The sequence below is a fragment of the Anticarsia gemmatalis genome, chromosome 8 (genome assembly GCF_050436995.1).
Source record: "Anticarsia gemmatalis isolate Benzon Research Colony breed Stoneville strain chromosome 8, ilAntGemm2 primary, whole genome shotgun sequence".
Classification (NCBI taxonomy): Eukaryota; Metazoa; Arthropoda; class Insecta; order Lepidoptera; family Erebidae; genus Anticarsia; species Anticarsia gemmatalis.
Window position 1 is genome coordinate 1843973 of NC_134752.1, and position 24589 is coordinate 1868561.

Here is a 24589-nt window from a genome sequence, read left to right on the forward strand (position 1 = left end):
TTTATCTATTCAATAGCGTTTAAATTTATATAAAAAACCGCTATTGAATAAATAAACTACCGCTAAATGTACTCAAAAACCGGGGGTAAGTCAAGTAAAATGCAACAAAACCTCATTTTTTTTAAGTCGAAAGCCACAAGAGTAATCCTTAGTGCGGACTAAGGATTACTCTTGTGGCTTTCGACTTTTACAAACATACAAACAAGGGACACAAAGTACAACCGGACCCGAAACGACTTTGGATCACACAAATAATTGATCCGTGTGGATATCGAACCCAAAGAAAACGCTATTGAATAGATAAACTACTGCTAAATGTCCTCAGAAACTGGGGTTTAAACAAACAGTCTCGCAAAATACCAACACCACTTTCATAGTAAGAGAAGCGTAAAGCTGAAATAGCTGAGATTCCTGTTCAACTGTGCGACGAGAGACAACTCATAGCTACGGTACTACTGCGGTACAACGGTAGCGTGATTGAACATCTATTGGATTTATAATGATTAGGATCTATTTGTACGGCTTGACTTGAAGCGGGAAGATGTTAAATTTTGAATTTTACTTTAGTTTAGCAATGTTTAGATGTAATTTCAGTTTTATAAAAATCTAAAAGACAATAAATTATGTATCATGTAAACCGTAGCTCGATTCTCTACCACTATTGACTACCGACGACCGGCTAGCTATCGAGAAATTTTGCACCAAAATCAGATCAGTGCCTCTAACGGCCTCCGTAAGAACTATTTTAGCAGTACATTTTAAATCTCAACCTCTCGATACTCGATAGTACCGACTGTAGGGAATTACCCTACAGGCAAAGATATCAGATTAAATCGGTAAGCTTTTTACATGCTCACAAAGAAAGAGAACCATAAAGCTGACATAGCTAAGATTCCTGTTCAACTGTGCGACGAGAGACAACTCATAGCTACGGTACCACTGCGGTACAACGGTAGCGTGATTGAACATCTATTGGATTTATAATGATTAGGAACCATTACGGCTTCAGTCGTGACGGGAAGATGGTGAATTTTGTATTGTACTTTAGTTAAATAATGTTTATATATAATTTCAGTTTTATAAAGATCTAGAAGACAATAAATTATGTATCATGTAATCCATAGCTCGATTCTCTACCACTATTGACTACCGACAACCGGCTAGCAATCAAGAAATTTTGCACGAAAATCTGATCAGCGCCTCTAACGGCCTCCGTAAGAACTATTTTGGCAGTAAATTCTAAATGCTAACCTCTCGATACTCGATAGTACCGACTGTAGGGAATTACCCTACAGGCAAAGATATCAGATTAAATCGGTAAGCTTTTTACATGCTCACAAAGAAAGAGAAGCATAAAGCTGAAATAGCTGAGATTCCTGTTCAACTGTGCGACAAGACAACTCATAGATACGGTACCACTGCGGTACAACGGTAGCGTGATTGAACATCTATTGGATTTATAATGATTAGGAACTATTTGTACGGCTTGAGTTGAAGCGGGAAGATGTTGAATTTTGTATTTTACTTTAGTGCAATAATGTTAATAACCCCTCCTTCGTTTGGCAGTAGACTTTTGCCCTGACTACAGTAAAGGGTAAAACATTTGCATAAAAATCTAATGTATCTATAAATCCAATGATAATAAAAGGAACAAGCAGACAAAGAAACCAAAATAATTGGATAATTATTTATGAAGAAAATTACCGCAAAAAGCTTAAAATACCTTTTCCTTGGCAAAAAGAATACCATTCTTTGCTTGTTGTTTAGAATGAACAGCTAACATCTGCAAATAGCTCATATTCTGAAAGGGACTCAAATACTAGGTCCCTGAAAAATCTTTACAACATTGTGTCCCCTTAAATCATTGCGTCAGGTACAGACATCGTTAAAATAATTATGTTTGAACATTTTCAAACTGCATATTTAAAAGAAAAAGTGTTGGTTGTAACAAAATTAGTCAAATATCGCAAATAGATGTCATAACAAATACTTACCTATGAGTTCATTGCCATATTCTTAGTCATACTCATATGAATTATGAAAGGTGTGTTATTTACAATTTCAAGATCACAGGATGACTAGCCGAGTTTAAAAACGGATTCTGTGGAAGTAAATTTCGAAACATAGGATATGAATATTGGTAATTTTAGTAAGTTGATATAGTTAATACTGATATTGATAGTATTGCAAAACTTTATAGGCTGTTTAGTTGATTAATGCTCGTGTGAAAATCCTTGAAAATATTTAATGTTATTTTATTTACTCTTGAACTTTTTTGTTTAATGTTAGTGTAATTTTAGTTATGGGGATTTTAGCATTGATGTCTTATTTACTTTGCTTTGCCCTGATGCCTTAAAGTCGATCTTATGAAATAAGTTACGATGGAACAATTAATTACTTTGAAATGTGATTAATAGAGATTTTAAAAAAGCTGTTTCCAATTGACTATCCGAAAATCTTTTTCCTCCCTCGATTTTCTTACCTGGCATCAAATTTGAAGCCTGTGATTAGCTCCAAAAATATAACTTTGACTACTACGGTAATTGAAAAGAAAATAGAAACAGAATAATTAAAAAATCATGTTATCTTAATGCTATTCGACCTATGGAATCGAATCCAGGATCGCCAGATCACCAGATAAGTGCTTAGCCAACCTTTCACTTGTCGGAAAATGCTAAACTTTTTCTAAATATGGCAATGGTTACTGACATCCTATATTAAACCACTTTCTTATCCGCTGTTACTGAGACCTATACCCCACTTAGTACATTTTTACCTCCCGGCAAGACGGGGCAAAATATGTGTAGGTAGTGTTGGTACAATCTTGGGCAAAGATAAGGTCCTCCTTGCCGATTTTTGGCTAAGGTGGCCAGTTTCATACAAACGCCTCAATTGAAAAGCCGTGTTGATAGTGTTCAAGTGAGTGACAAAGCTTTAAGAATAACTTTAGTTACAACTTGGGATTAAAACTTGAGTCTTGCAAGCGCCAATTGCGTACCTTTATTTTACGATCAAACCGCGAAGGGTGTTATAATCAGTTATTTGCCGAACAAAATTAAATGAAACTTTTTCCAACCTATTGCCATCACAAAATAATTAAACGAGCATTGTTGTTTGTTGACTCCAAAGTAATCTTACAACCACAGATAAGTTCTAGTGACAGCCATATATCGCGTTTAAAAAAATATAGTATTAAAAGTACATTTGAAAATGTATCATTCATTATACACATATTTTTGCTCGTGACTCTACATGCTTTCCACTCAAAGACATGTTACATATGACAAGCATGTGATGATGTGAGAGACCACACAACTTAGTATTTATTTACAGTTTTAAACGATGTTTTAAAAACAGGTAAATCCCTGGAAATCTTGAATTTAGGTCTACAGCTACCCTAGCATTACGCGCACGCACTGTGCAAATATTTAGATGTCTGATAATTCTTAGTTCTTCTTCTTATCGTATGGTTAGTGGTCAATCTAGTGTCAAAGATTTTCAAGCCGCCCGAAGGCCTTTGACGTGGCTTCCACGGCTTCAATTCTTAGTGATGTAGCATTAAATCCATCAAACTGGCCAAGTGTGCAATAAGTTGGTGCAGCTTCCTTAAAATTAAGGTGCTGGCCGAAAACATAATATTTTGAAATGGCCAGTAGTGATAGCCGAGTGGTGTAAGTTGGCAGCTCCCACGCAAGTGATCGTTTAAACCCGAGGCAACACGTCAATGGCTTCTCGAATTTATGTGTATTAGAAGTAATTATTATTATCAGTTGTTCTAACAGTAAAGGAAAATAATATATCATGATGAAACCTTGCATGCCTAAAAGTTGTTTAACATACCTTTGAGGCAAGCAAAGTCCCAAACCCGCACTTGGCAAGCCCGGTGGACACAAGGCCTAAACCCTTGTTTAGGGGACAATTGTAATGCAAAGACAGTTATGGATTAATACCTGGCTGTGTCACTATTGGACAATGGTTGCCCACACAGCACGGGCTAAAAAAGAGTTAACAACATTTTAATCTAGCAATGAACATCTAACCGTAAAGAAAAACATTTTAAAATAAATAAAAATATCATCACGTAGCACAGTGAGCTTGTGGTCATCTTATTATCTGTAATAGAACCAGTTATACATTGTTTTTTCTATTAAAACTGAGGTTTTTTATAGCTTTAGTTGTAGATTAAGAGGAAATGTATGAAGATGTCTTTGTATCTTGATTTGTACTGTTAGTTTCTTAGGAGAGAAGCTAAAGTTGACCCTCGGTGAGTTGCAAGGATAGGCAAACTTGAGTCTTGGGTCTCAAGCAAATATTAAGAGGTAATTCCTGCTTAATTGCTCAAGAGGTTTTTCTATTGTTGTGAGTGTACCAGACCCTAGAAGAATAAGAATTTATAACTTTGACCAACGTAACGCACTGTGCTCATACAAAGTTATGTCTCATATTTTTAACCACCTCTCAAATAATTTTAAACGGAATAGTAGATTTATTGTATAATCCATGAATTTTTCTAACAACCTCAGCTCAGCCTTAAATCAAAAATACTAGATACGATACAAAAATTTGGGTTACAACTTTGTAATAACAAATCGTCAATTATATACAATCGATACTACAATCCTACTAAGAAATGTAAGGATTCAATTATAACTAAAACAACAGATAGTAAACAAAATTATTTATAACGTAAGGTATCAACATAACTAATTATTGCATTTATGAACCTCACTACAGTGTTCAAGAACTCCCCTACTAAAAGCCTGACAACATTTATACAACTTTGAACTTTAAAACTATACAGTTAAGGTTGATATTTCTTTGGTATAATGTGGTGGTTACTAGACCTTGCAATCAATGAGTAGAACGTCTTATTACAGTGAACATCGTCGTAGTATCGTCTTAATATCGCTTTATACTTTCTTAAAGGAAGAAAGTCATATTTTGTTGAATTTTTCAAAAGATTTTGTTTACTTTTTGAACAGTTTGCATACGACTATCTTACTTTAGTTTTTTAAACAAATGTTAGTCTTAAAATAAACTGTAAATATTGCTTTATTATTTCCTATTCTTTATTTACATCTGCTATAGATTTAAAATTAAAAATTTAATATTGCCTGATAATTTATAGATTTTAAATTTTCGTCGGTTAGGTCTTTAGGTCTCTAACGTTCTTTTGTTTTGTCTTACCCTTTGTACTCATAAACCAGGATAAAGTGGGCTTTACCACTCTGATAACTGAAAACTCTGATGAGAACTGAAATAATTTCCTCACATGCCATTTTAAAACTGTCAAGCTAAAGAAACGATCAGGCATTGATAGAATATTTTAATCAATTAAATAATTATTCTATTCGAATTATAATACAAATATGGAAATTGTTACAATTTTATTTGTGAAAGTTCACAAAATAAAAGAAAAATAAAGCTTACCTCCTAATTTAAATAAAATCAACAACGTTTGCATAAAAAATCACAAATATTTTCAAAACTTTATTACATAACAATAAAAAAACGAAAGCTAATTCTAAATCAAAATTGTCAATGCATTTTCTATAGTAAATAAATAAACACGAACTTACCCGAACGTCCCCGAAGGCTTCCGAATACGGCCGTAAACTTGACACTCGGGTTAGTTGCAACTCTGCACTGTGCGCGAGCGCACGTGTCGTGTGTATACAAAATTATGTGTTCGTGATTCTGTGTTGTGTGTGTGTAGTGAATAAAAACATTTGAGAGATTTTTCTAAGGAGGTGAGTGAGATATTATACTTTTGGTTTAATTTTGTCTGATAAAATTGTGATTGAGATTAAAAAAAGAGTTTTTCTTTCGAACATGGGTCTAGAACGCGTGTATTTTTCTAATTTGATGATAACTTTATTGTAATAATGTAATTTGTGTTGCTTTTTGCTTATGATTTATATATTACTGAAAAAAATCATTTAATTTTGGTATTTTTCTGTTATAGAACAATTCAGATAATTTTATATTTTTATGCATATTTGTTTGTTATTTCTCTGGTCTCTGCCTACCTCTATGAGAAGAAAGCGTAATTTTATGAATCTGTAATCCATTGCTCTGTGTTATAAATTGCATTCCAAATAAAGATATCAATTTCTTAAATTTACCATTAATATAAAATTACATTGCGTTATCAAAATTATTTCGATACAACCTGACCCCAAAAAGTACAGTTGCGCACATAAGTTACAGTTAAAAATAAAATACACTGGAATCGAACTTGTAACCTTAATCTACTTAGTGTTGCGACTGCGGTGACTTTCCTCATTGATAACGGGATAGCTCTTCAAGAGACTGTGCTTTAGACTTTATACTAGCTTTTGAGTATGGTTTTACTCGTGTTGAAATTGACTAAAATGTGTTTTCCTACTATTTTTGGAAAAAAATGTTGCTTTTGTGCTTAATTCTTATTAAGCACAAAAGCAACATTTTTGAATGATGAAGCAGTTTGAATGATGCCTCCATGGCGCAGTGGTTTAGATCGCCCGCCGCTACCATTGCGTCGAGAGGTCGTGTGTTCGATTCCCACATGGAACAATTATAATTATTTGCCACTTGGTACAATCCTTACAAACTTCCCTTGCCTCATTCACATCCATACATCTTGTCAAGACCGCCATTTTTCTATAAAATACCTGTATTATACACATAGCTGGTTCAATTCGCCCCTAGATTATAACTCCATACAGTAAATAGTTTCACGATAAAAGTTCTTCATTAACTAGTCATTATGTCCACAACGGGTAGCTTATATAAAACCGGTTCTATACAAAGTAGCTAATCAGCTAAGCGCTATTTAAGCTAAAATAAGCATTCCGCTTATAGCTTAATAACATACGCTTAAGTTACTTAAAACCTTATTTTATAGTATCGTTTTATGGACTAGCTTTTTCCCGCGATTCCGTCCACGTGGACTATAGTTATGTATGTACCTGCTGCATAATTGCAGTTTCGAAGGGATTTTTGGGGTAAAAATGCTACGTCCTTCCTCAGGTCGCAAATGAACTCTGTACAAGATTTTCGCCAAATGTGTTTAAAAGGTTTAGGTTTAAAGAACTGACAGAGAGTCAGAGTTTCTTTCCCATTTTTAAGTGGGGATAAAACAAGAATTTATTTGTAATAAATTTAGACTTAACTCATTTCTACATCCCTGATTAAAGGTCTCTTCCCAGTATTAAGCAAGGATTATAAAGGTTTGAATCAGTCTCGCTGGTCGTCGTCAGTGGATCGAGAACTCGAGAACCGTTAAACAACTTTCAGAATTGTTTTATCCCTCTTGTTTATTAGCAATAAGGGTAGATTTAAGTATACAATGAACTAAATTATGGTATTAATACTGTGGTTATAGTTTTTTTTACTACAGAGCAATATTTCTTTTTTTTTTTTTTTTTTTAAAAGACAACTCCCGCACTAAGAATTGCTCTTGTGTCGCGGGGACTTTTTACAAACATACAAACAACGGACACAAAGCACAACCAGACCCGAAGCAATTATTTGCGGATCGCACAAATAATTGCTCCGTGTGGGAATCGAACCCACGACCTCCCGTTGCAGTGGTATCGGCGTGGCGACCTAAACCACTGCGCCACGGAGGCAGTCGATATACTAATGTTAATTAGAAAAAGACCAATAGCTCTTTGCCCGAAATAGAAATCGAACCCGGGATCTCATGGTCAGCAGTCGTATACACGACCAAAGTATCGACTAGACCACAGAGAATGTTTAACTAATAATATTTTATTATAAAGCTCCATAATTAGTAACAGCGTGAAAAAGTACCTAAATAACAAACATCCATACACACATCCTCACTTTCCCCTAATAAATCTCCGTACAATTTCCTATAGTATTCTTTTACTAGAAAAATAATAATAGTGAAACAAAAACAAGAAAAGGAAACATATTCGCCATAAATTAATTCAATTAATAAAACCATGTCAAATTGTTTTCTCGTGCCAACGAGCTATTTATTAGATATTCTTGTTTCAACGATCGTTATGTGCACTTTACACGCCAAGTGTAATCAACGAAGTTTTATAAAGAAATATATAAACCCTCTTATTCATAAAAATATATGAAGTTATGAAAGGCTTACAAAATTGTTTTGTTTCTTTCACTCCCTAGCGAAATGAAAAAGAGAAAACATATTATAGTAGCTCTTATCTAAAATAGGTCTATAGTATGTTTATGATTATGAGGTAAAGACTTTATGCTAACTGAATGTGCCGAACCACATATGTGTGAAGCAAACCTAACTTTTGCATAATAATATGGTTATTAGGATGTGTAAAAATGGTTTCAATTTTGTCTCAGAATTTACAATACAGACGAGATTTTTTTATTTTCCAACATAAATATAGCCAATTTAAACAATATTTATTATACCTACCTGTTTCAAAAATGGCTATTAGGAATTAATAAAGTCCATTTAAAATTGGGTCAATTGTTAAGCTTGATTACAATTTACTCAATGTAAACTTAAAAATCACTTCCCTATAAATTTAGGGCCAATCTATATAAAATTTAATTACGTACATAAGATATAAATCATCATATATGTATGTAGGAGTATCTATAGTAAACATCTATACTAATATAATAAAGCTGAAGAGTTTGTTTGTTTGTTTGTTTGATTGTTTGTTTGTTTGTTTGTTTGAACGCGCTAATCTCAGGAACTACTGGTCCGATTTGAAAAATTCTTTCAGTGTTAGATAGCCCATTTGTTGAGGAAGGCTATAGGCTATATAACATCACGCTACGGTCATTAGGAGCGGAGTAGCAACGAAAAATGTTACAAAAACGGGCATAATTTTGACCCATTCTCTTAGGTGACGCAAGCGAAGTTGCGCGGGTCAGCTAGTATTAAATATAATTAATAGTTTGCTACTACAACCTACGCACAAAAATTAATTACTCTAAACTCATAATTCATAATTGAGAAAGCGACACACAAATTTTTCAAACAGTACCATAAAATTAGCATATTATTCAAATTAATCTTATTTAATATATTACGATACATTATATAATATACAAATATTTTCTAAATAACCAATAAATAAGGATTTCGTAACAAAATGCACTTCCGATAAGATTATGTTAATTTTTGTTATATCATGCTACTAATTGGAAAGAAAGGAATAATTATAACACTTTCTATGTTTTGCGTAATATTGTCATAAAATATTTAGATTATTTTATCTCCTGCCAACTAGTCAAATCAGTCGTTGTTCGAACATAGTGTAGTTCATTAATTTTGACTAGAAAAAAATTTTTTTTGTCAGTTTTTTACTTTCGTTCCGCGAAATTAAAAAAAATGTCTTAATATTTAGCCATTTGACAGTCGAACCAACTTTTGAATTTAACATTTAGTGTAATGGATGATTTTCTGATATTAAGAACTTGCCTCATAGAAAACAGAAAATGTGTATTCTATTTTCCGTGACTTGCCCTGTGCGTGTACGGAACTAAAGTAAGATAAAAAAATATCGATCAAATACGAAGTTTTCTTTCGAAAAACCAGAGTAGGCCTTTTCGATGAACGAGAGCGTATTCGTAAGCCTATTCGAATAAAAGGTAAACAATTTGATGGCGTATGACGCAACAGTTATGGCGGTCGCATGTTCAGTAAAAGAGGTCGTCTGGCCACTGTCATAACACTGCTTGTGTGGGTTTGATTACCATACGGGACCAATATTTGAGTGATGTACAAATAGTACCTACTTTAGTACTTTGTGTCTATAGTTTTTTGAGTCCCTACGATATAAGTTTGATATTTTGTCGCGGTTGTAGAATGATAAAAAGTTGATTTAATTACTGTCCAAGTTTTATTGCACTTGATGCATAAGTGATTTGTAAACATTTTAATTTATCATCAAAGTTGGAGTTCATCTTTTTTTATTCTAAATACTCTTTATTTTACATTACTTGTAAGTATCGGTCCCGTATAACAAGATGTTTGGATGTAAACAAAGCAAGGGAATTTTGTTAGGATCGTACCAAATAGTTCTTTGGTCGGTCCCTACTAGGAAAAAATAGATATGTTTGTAAGACCGACCTTACTAATAACTTATTCAGGTTGTGTTCTTCAGCTAGCTACTATATTCGGACCCACACAATGTTACCTAACACCCCTATCTTCATCCCTTTTCACGGCCATTACGCCTAGAAAACCAAGTGACAAGAACTATAAATAATCGTATGACATAATATATTATCTTTAATCAACGATACAGAAGATAATCTCACAACACGATCAGAAGAACGTGTTATAAATCTGAAGAGTGCTATGTTTATAGAGGAAGCGCGGAGACAGGTTCTGATTTACTTGAAGAGTGAGGAGCATTCATTAATTTGTAGTTTCATAGTTAATATGTAATATTGCTAGATTATACCCGGTTTTGCCAGCGTGTTTCTATGAAAATCCCATATATAAGATATGATACAGTGACGATCTTTATGAAAGAAATAGGACATTAACTATGTTCTTTTTCTTTCATAAAAATTGTCACTACCTACCTACCAAATTGGTTCAACTGTTCTCGCGAAAAAGACAAGCTCAGTGCCACATTTATAATATTAGTTAGGATAAATGCGTAAGTCTGTATGTCAGTGATCTATTACGATTGCTACATACTTATTTTGTCCGGCATTATTCAGCCTAGCAGGGCAGCCGAACCGAATATGTGTTGATGAACTCGATCGGCACAAACTGAACAGTTGAGTCGAGACGGTTTTGTTGTTCGATAAACATCGCCCAACCGAATATGTGTATCGCGGCTAAATCACTGAACAACTTTTCATTAGCACGAAGATGACTGAAGATCATGTCTTACGGGCTGCGTTTTAAACAGACTTGCCCTTTAGTAACACACGAGCGGAGCCATGTAGGTTAGATTACTATAAAGTTCAAAGCCTTTCTGATAGTCTAGTGTAGTTGCTATACTTACCCATAACATAAATCCACTGGAATTGCTGCCATTTGTGGAAAAGCAAAGCCATCACAAAATAATTTTCCTCAAAAATAAAAAGTAAACATGTTTACAATTAAGCCTATACTTGAACAACCATGAAGGTGATAAAACAATAAGAAATCACCGTAAAACATCTCAATGGCTACCGTAACGAAATATCACTCAATATTTGAAATACTCGTACTAATCATGTTTCATGCCTGATACGTAGTAATTGTTTCATACGTGTTTCTTGTATGGAGACTAAGCTAACTTTGGTGTTAACTCATAAATAACTTCTTTTGTGCAAAAACTATGAGTGCAAAGAGTGTTCGTAGACGATTTGAGTTCGAATCTCGGGTTCATCCACAAAAAAGGATTCATAAAATACAAAATATATGCACGAAAATAATAGGTGTAGATGTTTGGAAATTTACCTCGTAAATTTCGTGTCGTGCGTAAATTATAAAAGCTTGTTATAGTAATAATTAATGTCACTGTTATTTTTTATGCTATTCGGTAGCATGTACGATTATAAATGAATTCAGTATCAAGTTTCGTGCAGAGTCTGTAGGTGATTAAAATGTAAATTAATGATCGAGTTTTCTAGCCAATAAACTATAATTAATGACATTACATAACTCAGAAAACATGTCTTATTTCTGAGAAATTATTAAACATCTCTTACATAAAAATATGTATAAATACTGATTGATGTATACAGGTAGTGCCTTTTCATAATCTTGGTTTATTCGAACCACGAATCTGCAAAGCTTGTTCTCTGTACAACAATTTATCCTACAGTAAATATTACGCATGTCAAATAAATTTGTAATAATATGTTTTAATTATTCATGCTAAAATACAGCCTTCAATTTTAATTCTTGATCAACAGGCGGATTGAATGGTGTTTAATACTGAATAACCAATAACCATATCTGTTCTGAGCCTGGATGTTAATTTATCTATATAAGTATGTATTTAGAATTACATAAGCATGTTTATCAGTTATCTGGTTACAGTACAAGCTCTGCTTAGTTTGGAATCAGATGACCGTGTGTGAGTGGTCCAAAAATATTTATTTATATTTATATAAATATCATGTGAAGTCGAACACTGATCCCTGAATTAGATTGTTTTGATCGTTTTGAGTACTGATATATATCACTCGAAGCGCATATAGCTAGTTACGCTCATTCGTTTGTAAACAATCTGTAGGATAAGCAACCCGTAAAGTGGACATCATTGATGTATTTTTGCATGCAAATGCTAAGACGTAGGCATCCAGGAAAGGATTTTGATCAATTCTACCCCAAAGGAGATAGGGGATGAAAGTTTGTATGAAAATTTTATCCTAAATCACGAACCACGCGGACGAAGACGGGTGCAAAAGCTAGCCCTGTATCTATACTAATATTATAAAGCTGAAGAGTTTGTTTGTTTGTTTGTTTGTTTGTTTGTTTGTTTGTTTGTTTGTTTGTTTGAACGCGCTAATCTCAGGAACTACTGGTCCGATTTGAAAAATTCTTTCACTGTTAGATAGCCTATTTATCGAGGAAGGTTATAGGCTATATATCATTACGCTACGACCGTTAGGGGCGGAGTAGTAACGAAAAATGTTACAAAAACGGGGAAAATTATGACCCACATTCTCTCTTACGTGACGCAAGCGAAGTTGCGCGGGTCAGCTAGTAAATAATAATAATAATAATAAATATCTTTATTCAAGTAACCAAGACTCAAATGGGGTTAGAGCGGACTTAAGATTATGTTAGTAAGAACCTATAATCTATACTAATATACTTATACTAATATTATAAAGCTGAAGAGTTTGTTTGTTTGTTTGTTTGTTTGAACGCGCTAATCTCGGAAACTACTGGTCCGATTTGAAAAATTCTTTCAGTGTTAGATAGCCCATTTTTCGAGGAAGGTTATAGGCTATATATCATCACGCTACAACCAATAGGAGCAGAGTACCAGTGAAAAATGTTACAAAAAGGGGAAAAATTATGATTCTCTTATGTGACGCAAGCGAAGTTGCGCGGGTCAGCTAGTAATATATAAAACTGGATGAATATCAACGAAAGCAAAGAAGTTTGTGCGGATCGTAGCGTTCTTTGGTATCTACCAACTGTCCTGGGAAAGAGACGTGATTATAATGAATGCATGTATAAGTGCCGGATGCTGCCTTGATTATAAAAAGTTATGCGACGATGAATAGATGATAATGTTATGCATGTTTCGCGGTTTTATTACGTTTTGTAAAATATTTTATGAAAAGTATTGTGGTGTTTTTGATCTTCAGACGTGAAACTGTAATTTTGATTTCTAGGAAGCGGTTTTTGAAAAATAGAAAAAATATTGTAGGTTACGGATTAAAAGCTGGGCCACTGCTTTGATAATGACTTTTGTATTACGTAGGACTTTATAATAATAAGGTCGAAGCATCCTCCCCTTATTATTCATAACACTACGTCTGTTAAACCGGGCCATGTAAACTGGACTTACTGCCAATTTCAACATTAGCCCCATTTATGCGAGCTTATTGTCGTATCACGGGCATATTATCAAACACTGGTCTACTATTCAAATATAATCCGACACAAATAAGAAAAAACTAAGCACTTCACTCGGACGCGGGAATCGAACCAGAGACCTCATGATCAGCATTCGTAAACACTACTATCTAGACATCATAGGCAGTGCCTTATAAATCCATTGTTGCAAATATCATTACATTTATGGTGGTCACATAACATATAACAGTTACATAGTTCCACGCGAGGCGATAGATATTAACATTCTTTGAACGACTACAGAACAATATGGCTATAAATAATGACCTAGATTTATTGATAGAATGACTGGTTGAAGTTAAGCAATGTAGTTGAGGTGGGGTTTTAGATGGGTTGTGCATGATTTTACTAATTGTTTTGAGTTTAAGAGTCTCTAGCTATTTTGGGTCAATTCAGTCTTTGTTAATTATGTGAGCTGGGTGTAATGTATTTTTGTAAGGTCATCTAATTTGCAAAAACTGACAAGTGGTATTAAAATTTGCTTTCCACGAAAGTGGTTGACGGGAATGAAAATCTTTATGGACGCTTCATACTAATGGTAAATCTTATAGACTGAACTAAAAAAAAACTATTACTTAATTTGTGTATGATTCGAACCGCAGTGAGGAAAATACTAATTACAAATCTACAACGTGATCTTGTAATAGCCATTGTGCTACCTGCAATAGAACAATCAACTAAATTTACCAAAATTAAAGCTAAAAAAAATACTTTCAAAATAGACCCATAATTTCCGTTGACATAATACAGCAATTAACACACAGTACACGGTTGCACAGCATTTCGTCAGTTAATCTACCGTTAAATATGGCGCTAAACGTTCTTTGTTGCATCATTCGATGATTGATTATAAATCTCTAATCAATGTTTTGATGGTATCCTTGTTAAATTGATATTGTTTTAGAATTCGATGCTGTTGTGTCATGAACCAATATTTGTGTCAATTTTTAGCAGGTAATTTGGTTACTGGCGACATTTTGTGAATTTAAGACTCAAACCTGTGATAAAATCTGGATAGAGACCTGATTTTTCTAGTATTAATAATTAAATTTAATATGTGAAAGTATGTACTTAACAAACAAAAAGGCCTTAGAAGAGTTTCGAAAATATTTTTTATCAATTTAATTTTCATTTAATCACAGCAAAAGTCGTAAAAACCAATTTACTACTGACATATCATTAAATAAAAAGATATCATGTCTACCTTTGGAATCCAAGTAATTCAACCTAGTTTTTCACGCTTGCAAACGATACAGTAACTAAGCATAACTAACGACTAACTGGACATTATAAATAATATCGCAATTATCATTCAGATATTATGTTCAACACGTTCTCCATCAGGCAGATGTGAACTCTTAAGAGACATTAATACGATGATTTATACCCAACAAGAAAACAATCTCAATCAACCTGCCATTCTCTGTCTCTTTTCATCACACGTAATTTTACTCCCCATCTCTCTCGCTCAGAAAAAAAGCGTAAAGAGTAATTGATTCTAAGTTAAAGGCAGCTAAAGAATGCGCAGCTTCGTTTCATAAAAAGTGTAGTAAACTACAGTTAAGCGGACGGTGGCACCTGCCTAATAAACCCTTTTATAGGTCGTACGGATATCCTTCGATGTTGTACAGGATGTTATAGGATAGTTATTTATTAGTTTATCATTGTAAGAAACAATGTTTCTATATCATGGACCGAAAAAAACTTTGATTATTTTTGATTTTAATTTCATTTGTATTTTTTTTTTGTCTCTGTCTACACCTAAGGGAAAAAGGCGTTATTATATGTATGTTTGTATGTACTGGTATTTCGAAAAGACAGAAATAGTATACATAATATAATCTTATTGCCATTTCATTGTCAAGTCTCTCAACTCTACTAAAATAATTCAGTAGTTCTAAAGCCACAACTAAGATAATAATTAGTAGAGCAGGAGGTAGTATCTTACAGCAGCTTAACCTGATTTCTGAGACATTTTTATCTAAAAGCCCCTAAAAAGATCACCCATGTATTCTCCGAGCTCGATTATATAAATTTACCTTGACAAGCGTTTCATACCCTCAATCTGCATAACTATCACTATGGAATCTCAATTAAAGCTAAGAAACTCAGTGCTTCTGGTTTCTCTTAACCGTAAAAAATTCTTAGTGCCATCCGATTGAAAACGTGAAATTAAATTCTCTAAAGATTTCTTCTGTAATATCAAACTTTCGCCGCATATTCGATGTACATTAAATTTGGTATAAAACATTAATTCATTGTCGCAAAGATTTCACGGCACACATGTATCTTGTAAATAAAGTTTATGTAAAAGAAAGTTGTTTTGTTCGAGTTGAAATGTTTTAGAGTGTGGATTGGCAACTTCTTTATAATTTGCATAAATAATTCTACTTTTTGTTGATTTGGGTCAAATTGATTCTAGATACGTTTAGCTAGATCTAATCTTTATTCATCCGTCATTTTTACTTAGGTTTTGTATATTTAGGTAATTTTTTTCGGCTGATTTCGTATTCAGATATAAGACAATCGAAACTCCAAAACTGAGAATCGAAGTTACGACTTTTTGATTTCTGATGCAGAACATAGCGATAGAAAATGACGTAAAAGGAAATTCTATTAATTGTATAATATGTCAAATACCTTAAAAACCAAATACTTCGTTCTAAATATAAAAAAATAGCGTTTTCATATCTACGATATCAATAGACAGCTTTCCCCTACACAAAGTAACAAAAACACTTCATAAAATGCTCACCCGTCTATAACCTAACCTCATCAACATTCCTTAACTTTATCTATGACCGATCGCCATTCCGTTACGCACAGTTGCTGTGTAATAAGTATTAAGTACCCGTTAGCAGCCTCTTGCATCTTTGCTAAGGTAATTGACTGCGTATCTCGTAGCGTAATATGAGACCCCTCTTACTTTTACTTGAAAACAAACAACTTGAAGTATTTGTATTGCCTTGCTTGTAAATATCGCGTGAGCTTTGATTACTAATACAGTGTTTCTTTTGTCTTTTTCACTCATATACCGTTTTTAAATTGGTTGAAAGTGACAAAACATAACATAACTAATCAGAGCTTTTATTGGTAAAATAGATAATATTTAAAATAACGAAAATCGTTTGATCAAACACTGATTTAAAATAAAAAAATATCTGAATAAGCACTGAGGAGGTTTCTGACTTAGGAGGTCATCTTCGGTGAAACTCCACTATCATAATATATAATAGGGGCCGAACCTATTGCCAATTAACTGGACACAAAAATCGAACTTGGGCTCTGTGATCATAAGTCAGATACACTTTCGACCGCACCACAGAGGCAGTCAAAACAAATTATTATTTTAAAGATATTTCTCTTCAAAGATGACTGAATAAAGAATTAATTCTTTAATTTCAAAAACTTATTTAATAAAATACAAAATAATGTTATTGACAGTCCATAATTTAGAGTCTATTGTTATCACAGCAATAAAAAATACACTATCTCATTAATGTCGATAAGGAAGCTTCTAGGATGTATACTTGCTTTCATTTTAGAAAGTAATTTAATTTGTTAACAATATATTTTTGAAAATGTCTTCCTTAAAATTAATCGCTTTGCTATTGTGTTAACCTTTTCAATGCTCACTTTGGTACTGAATGACTTGCGGATCATTAAAAAACTAGTAGAATGATACAGCACATAGTTTCTTACATTTAGTACTTAAACATGCCACCAAACCATAAATAATATATCTTGATTTTGTTATCTAAAACATTTTAAGTCCACTTTCAGTTATAGAAGTATTATCCTGTTTAAAAACTGTAATAGATAAATATTAAAATGATAAATCAATTTATTTAAAACGTTTTTTTAATAAGCAAGAAAAGCATAATTTATCTCGATATTTTCCGGGATTCATACAAATTTAAGACAAACTTATTTTTGTTTCAGCAATTAATTTAAAATGTAAGTAATTAATTTTGACCAAAAATATTTTAGTTGCTCTTTTTGGACATTCAAATCGTCTAAAACGTAGGTACTTATTATTTATTACAGCAATTCAAATTAAAACACTTAACTCCACAAATTTCGACAAACATTTTTTGTCACCAAATTGGCAGCAAATCAAAACAAGCTATCTCAAAAGCTGAATGGTAGCATAAAATATGTAGGCTAGTTGCCGGCACGCACAGTAGCAGTGGTTCAGTGTTACCGTTAGCAGCACCCGCGCAGAGGTAAATAAACCCAGAGCGAGCAATTAGATGGGCCGCCATTGTACGATGAAAAACTTATGGAAAAATAATTTTGATAAAGATGGGATGATTTGATGATTGATGCTTTGCTTTTTGACAATTTGATGTTTGGTATGAGTGTGCTTTTGTATTAAAGACTGACCCGGCAAACTTAGTACCGAAGAATGAATAAACAAAAAGCTGAAGGAAAGTATTTGAATATTTTAACTGAAGTAAAAAATGTTATCAAAAGTATAAAAATAATTAGTAAGCAATTAAGAAATTATATATTATTATGACTTTTTGACGTTATTTGAAATATTCGCAGTTTTTCAATTTTAGTTTTATACGGAAAAGCTTTTTCATAGATGGGTAGCCGCTTAGTTATATTAGAGCATAATAACTATGTGCATGTCTAAACTAAAAACACATCTTCAATTTCATAAACTGTTTACTTTATAATATAAGATAAGAGAAATTGTTGTAAATAAAGGTTTTTTTTCAAGATTTTTAGTATCCAATTATTTAGGATAGTACATTCCGGGTTAATGGTAGTAAAAATAATAAGGCAAACTTTTATATGAGTGTTTGTAATGCCAATAAAAGTACGTGACGCGAATGATAGGTAATGTCGCTAATAGACACAGTGTATTGAATAAGTAATTACGGGTTTAGTAATTAGTAATTACAAGCGGTTCTTTTATTATTTTATATAGATTGATTGATTTGTTGAGATAATAGATCTAGGCGTTTCTTAAAGATGACCGACTTCTGCATGAAAACTATTTTGTCATATAAGATTTCATGTAGTCAAACGTATTCTATCAGCTAATATCATATAGGTAGTTCGTAAACTGACTTTCGCTTAGATTTCATCAAACACCTTTCAGTAGTTTTTGCATTAAAAAGAGGAACTTATTGATCAATTTTATGAAGTCATGTAAGATTTAGGATAAGAAAACTACCTAGTTTTTACCCAAGTTGAATACGAAGTAAAACTAGATAATTGCATGTCTATTCTAATAATACAAATTCGTTATTTTGTCCAATCTTTGAGCGAAATGATAACAAATTTTGTTCATATTATATAAAAAACATAGTAGAAAAAATGTTCTTATTTTTGCACACCATGCTTATGCAACATACAACAACAAAATAATATATATTAATAGGTATGTATATTATACATAAGGATGTATTAGTTTTCTGTTCATCTTTGCAACAATTTATCAGTATACCTGTAAAGTGACAAGGTTCTATCTGTAGGAACAGACAGCAGGCAACAGGATGACTAACTGCCTGTCAGTAATTATTTAGAAGAGATCTATCGGGACGGCTTGCGGACTGAGTATTGCGGGTTCAGTGAATAGCGAGTGTAGATAGATGCCTTAGAAGATAGACGTCAATTAAAAAAAGGCTTTTGAAACAAATTATTTTATAATATTCAATTGTTAACTCTATAGTATGCGGACAGAAAAAACTAACAAGCGAATGAACAAACAAAATATTCGTGACAATATTTAAAAGATCGGCTTTCAAGTATTTTTTTAATGAAAATAATAAATTAACATATAAATGTTTTTCGAAATGACTATTTTTTGCTAATAAATTAAACTGAGGAGGTACTATATTTATAGACTCTAGTTGCAAACTGCCTTAATTCTATGTAATATGATACATAACAATAACATGAAGGCCGCTACACAAAACAGCACATTTCTAACAAGAATTTGAGAAATCGTCTTCGAGAAGGCTTAGCTGGGGTTGAAGCTAATCAACCGTAAAACATTTAATTGTTTTGACAAACGAAATAATCACAGAACACTGTAGAATGAAGCTATCACCACCAAGCTAGGACCGTATAAAGAGTTAAATAATCGCTTCTCGTTTCGCTTATCGCTAATTCACTTACTAAACACACAGTATATTGACTGAATCAATATCACCATGATTGACACGTCGTTACGCACGCAATCTCAGATCCGGATCTACCAGATTATTTGTCTATTTATAGCTTAAGTAGGAATGTTTCGTTTTACTTTTATTTATTACTTTATAACATACGCGGTGAATCAATGTATTACTTATTGATTAGGGAAAAAGCTTTTAAAATACTTTTTGATAGGTTGAGTTAAACTTTGCAATCATCATCAGCCTAGCTTTTCTTCCAACTATGTTGGAGTCAGCTTCCAGTCTCACCGGCTGCAGCTGGATACCAGTATTTTACATGGAGCGACTGCCTATCGTACCTCCACAACACACCTGGGTTACCATACGATACCCTTCGGTAGCCTGATCCTTCGGTAAGCCTGGTTCTTCGATAAGCGGTAGTTTATCTATTCAAAAGCGTTTAAACATATACAAAAAAAAACGCTATCGAATAGATAAACTACCACTAAATATACCTCAGAAACCGGGGGTTAAACCACTTTGAAAGGGTCTACATTATTCAATTGTTTTAAATACATCCATCAGTTGTCTATATTTGTCCCTCTAGAGGTGAAGACACGCACAGTCATGAGAATCGAATCGGTTTCTATTATTTCCAAGTATCTATCCGAGTACGTTTCCGCGTAGTTTCTGAATCACACGATATGTGAGAGTATCATTATAACTGATGGTGACATGGTGTGTAGTTATTTTTATCACGCCTGTTTATAGACGAAGGTATTGGCAGAGAAAATTCACCCATAAATGCTAGAGTATTCAGTCTTTTGAAAAGGGGCGACCCGGTTCTAGGTACTAACCTTCAATTAAAAACATTCCTAGAGAAATTAGCAAAACCCGATAGCACTTTGCCCATCTCGTAAATCGAACCTGACACCTCCTGTACGGTAACAGAGGCCACAATTTATTCAACTCATAAGTCATGGTTACAGACTTATATTTATTTAGTTGTAAGAAAATAATACGAATTATTAGAGTGAAAACAGATCGTCTATCGATTTGAAATTGTAGCTAGCAGATTGACAACTGAATGATATTCGACAGTTCAATTGACTGAGAATCGTTCTATTCATGATCAATCATTGACCGTTATCGGGTGTTTGAACGTCGTTTAAGATAAAATACATACCTTTAGTGTTCTCTGCATCTTAATCAATACTGTTCAGCTACTGTTTTTTAATATTCTTAGATTTTTTAAAGAAAAGTGTAAAAAAGCTACCGCACTAATTATTATCGACGTACTCGACGGGAGTGGCACTGTGGTTAATGTGGCCGCTACGCCACTACCAGTGCATCGGGATCGGGGTTGGGATCGGGGTCCTGGGTTCGATTCCTAAACGGAATAAATATTTGTGTGATTTCCAAATAGTAGTTTTTTTGTCTGGTTGTACTTTCAGTTATTTGTAAAAGTCCCCGTTATACAAGAGCAATTCTTAGGGCAGGAGTTGAAGAGCACGAATTAATCTTAACCCCAGAGATAAAAAACAGACGAAAAATGTATCAACGTAAGGTAAACAACAACTTGTTTTCTTTAACCTTTAAAACCCGGTATTTACTTTATGCCCCATGTAATGAGACAGAAGTCATGTAAGACAAACTTATAGAAACTGTACTTGCAATACATCTTTATCTACATACCTTCGCGACTAAGCCTGAATGGGCTCGATGCAAAGGAAGCTTGCTCCATTATGTGTCGGAAACAGTCGATTATTGTCCCCGGACGATCTGTTGTGCATGTGACGGCTTGTGTATTGTGTCTTTGAACCTGAATACAGAGCTACTCATAGAAAATATGGGGATATTTTCTTATAAGACGTGTTTCTTGTTATAGTATATTTTTTGGGACAATTTATAGAGTGTATTTACGACGTGTAAATGTTAAACTCGTAGTTATTGGTAAAATAAAATTATAAACTTAAATTTTATTCATTTAGGTATTATTTTTTGTACTATCGTCCATTCAGAGGCAGGCATTGCAGGACAGCGGAAATGACAATTACTCTAGTTTGAATTAAATTTCGTTTAATATACCTACTCGTAAATTATTTGTTTCCACTTTACCTACCATTCTAAATCATCTTGTAAATGTCAAGTAGTGCCAAAATTTGACATTTGGTTGATGTAACTTCGATACCATCGAAATAAAAATACTTTTATTTATTTTGATCCTGAAATAAACTGAGTTATTTGACGCTGGTATTTTCGAATAGTATACAAATCATCGCTTTTCTAACCATTTAAATATGGTAAACAAAAAATTTAATCATCTTCACTCAAACGCCCGCGTAATATTAAAATAAATTCCTACTAGAAGTATAATATAGAGCAGACTTTCCACACCATTTTACGATCATAAATAACAGCAAAGATTACAGCAGCCAAGCAGCCACTTAAAAGAAAATGAACACATTATGCACTTTACAGCTAATAAATATAAACGATAAAGGCGTTGAATAAAATAAGCAATCTTCGTTAGAACGTAATCATACTAGTTATCGCTTGCACTAACGTGACCGTTATTTGGAGCAAACCGGGATAACTGACGTTAAACTATGGTAACTTGTAAACTGTCTCTGTGGCGCGGTTGGTAGTGTACCGCGGTTGGTGTTCGATTCCCAGGGAGGCAATCACGTTATTCAGTTGACAATTATTTGAAAGCCACTATGCTGTATATTGTTTTCCCCCTAAGATTATAGTAATTATCACAATACGTCAAAGCAGCAATAAATTGAATAGTGCTTATCATTTTGACGTACATTAGTTGTCTACTGAAATACGTGATAAGCCCTCTGGTCGGACAAAGTGCTATTGGTATTTTCAAATTTTAAATGTTCCGTGCCTAAAACGTAAAAACGGAACCCTATTACTAAGCCTCCGCTGTTTGTTCGTCCGTCTGTTCGTCTGTTACCAGGCTGTTTGTCACAAATTATGATTTTTTGTTGCTGCTGTAACATCAAATACTTACCAAAAATTTAAAAAAATCTACTACGTGAGAATGACATTGGTAATGACAAAACGCAGGTATTTCATATATGCTTACAAACACTGGTGGATATATGAAAAAAGATGTTAAATAGCAAAAATCGCCTTGAAATAATTTTAACCTGGTTCGTTACAGGAGGATATTTTTGTTCTTGCTTAGCCTGGAGGGGAATATGTCCTGCCTGAAGCTGAACTTATGGTTACGCTATCAAAGACTAATCAGTACCTATGCTTGCGATTTTATAGCGACCTTTATTAACTCCAGTTAACAGTTCGTTTAGTTTTATAGACATAGTTATAGTGTATGTGAGTGTTTAACTACGATTATTTTAAGTTTTTAATATTATGCACGGTTTATTACCGTGTTACTTGTAGAATATATTTATCTTTTAATGAGAAAAGTATGTATTATTTAGCTTTGCATCAGTTTTTCGATTAGGAACAGGCCACAAGTTAGTACCTAAGATCAACTTTATAAAACTTCTGGGTAACTCGTAGTAACCGCTAAGACCCTCTAATGGCAAAGAGTCGATTTTTCTATCTGAAATAAATTTAAATAGTAATCATGACTGATGTCTATTGTGTCAAAAGTATTCGTCACTTCTAAGCAAAAAAATCTGACTTTAAAAGAATCTATATGAATAAACATCTGCTTAACAATCAGAAACGCATACAACCTTTGATCCGATACCAAACTCAAAATGGTTAATCCAATTATTCTATAAGACAACTACAACTCACAGCAATCGAAACATGGAACCCATAGAACCTTATACGAACTACAGCTGCAGTACATTCAATGAGATTACCATATAAGACCATACACCATACATACATACATACATACATACATACATTTACTAACGGACAAACTCCATTCAGACATCCAAATATGACATTTCTAAAACGACGCCCGATCTTAATTTGAATATAATAGAAAATGGCGGCCAAAATGGCGGACAAAATGGCGCCAATTTATATGTTAAACTGCAGTCTAAAGAGTTGCATCTGCCTGTATTTATGGGAATATTTGCATCTGGATTCACCATAGAAGGTATGGGAATTCATTTATTCATAAGCCGGTAGTTTTGTATATGGTAAATGGCTACTAAGATATTCTATTATGGGACAAATGTATGGAAGTTGCTGGATGCTAAGTTAAAATTATCTTTATAATATGTGCGTTTTCAATGTCGGATGTGAGCGATATATTTTTTTCTGTGGGTTTTGTTATTAAAACCAACAGCTGTTTAATAGATTACCTAATGATATTAAGGAATGCGATAACATAAATATGTTTAAATGTAAACTTAGAGAACACGTACTATGTAACCACTTCTAACATTCTAGAGGCTATTGTTAATGTTATTTAATGTATAATTGTATTTTTAATCTCATTGTAAGTGAAATGTAATGTTTCTTATGAGAAAATAAAAATCTTTAAACCTAAGTATTTTTTTCGTTGTAGATATTACATGCATCTTAAAAAACTAGGTTTGAATTTGTACTAGGCAAATATTATTAAGTACTTTATATTCCCCAAAATTTTACCAATTCTGAAGTCAAAATTTATGTCTCGCGTTAAATTAGATAGTAAATATAAATTAGCTATGTTTTATTACCTACAAATCTAAAAAGTCGTTAAACCTAATCACTCACTACTCTCTAAATCAAAACATTTCGCATATTAATACCACAATTTATAAACTCAATCGTACTCGTTTTTTAGTAATAAATAATAATCATTTATTTACAATCTTCACCTACTTATTTAAATATAATTGCGGAATTAATAATAATATATTGACTTTCTCGAACGGAAGTCGGTAGCCGAGAAGCCGAGATTTCTTCCGGCTTTGAAGTATTTTAGTTTTTGCATCGATATATTCCG

General features: G+C 33.2%; 1 protein-coding gene across 4 annotated transcripts in view; it reads left to right on the top strand.

Moving 5' to 3' along the window:
• The window catches only part of mwh (multiple wing hairs), a 145619-nt gene that overhangs the window by 38384 nt on the left and 82646 nt on the right, over positions 1-24589 (top strand). Inside the window, exon 1 of one of the 4 annotated variants that reach the window (XM_076117064.1) lies at positions 5637-5750. The exons of the other annotated variants lie outside the window; for them this stretch is intronic. The gene's annotated coding sequence lies outside the window, so the exon portion shown is untranslated. Of the gene's footprint in view, positions 1-5636; positions 5751-24589 lie in introns of those variants that run through there. 4 annotated transcript variants of the gene reach the window in all.